Raw genomic sequence first — 365 nt, forward strand, 5'->3', positions numbered from 1 at the left:
AGATCAAGAGTCACATGTTCTACCAACTGAGCCTGCCAGGGACCCTCCGAATCCTGTTCTCTTAAGTCTATAGTCTCCAACTTTTTGCCAAGATCAATTCCAAGTCTGTGTAACAAAGAGAATCAAAGATCTCCTGGTCAGAGAGATTTGTTGTTGGTTCAGATTTCTGTCCTGCTTTCTTCTAAATTCTTACCACCCTGGCCTCTTCCCAAGTAGATGCAGAGAGGCCTGATCCTTAAATGTAGGACTGGCCCCACTGTGTGATACTAAGTCTCTCCAAAAAAGAAAGTTTTGTGGTCCAAGTTGAGCTCAGATGGCTGTGTCAGACCTCACACACACAAACATACCCCTCTCCACAACCAATA

The sequence above is a fragment of the Panthera onca genome, chromosome E2, assembly GCF_046562875.1.
Source record: "Panthera onca isolate mPanOnc1 chromosome E2, mPanOnc1 haplotype 2, whole genome shotgun sequence".
Lineage (NCBI taxonomy): Eukaryota > Metazoa > Chordata > Mammalia > Carnivora > Felidae > Panthera > Panthera onca.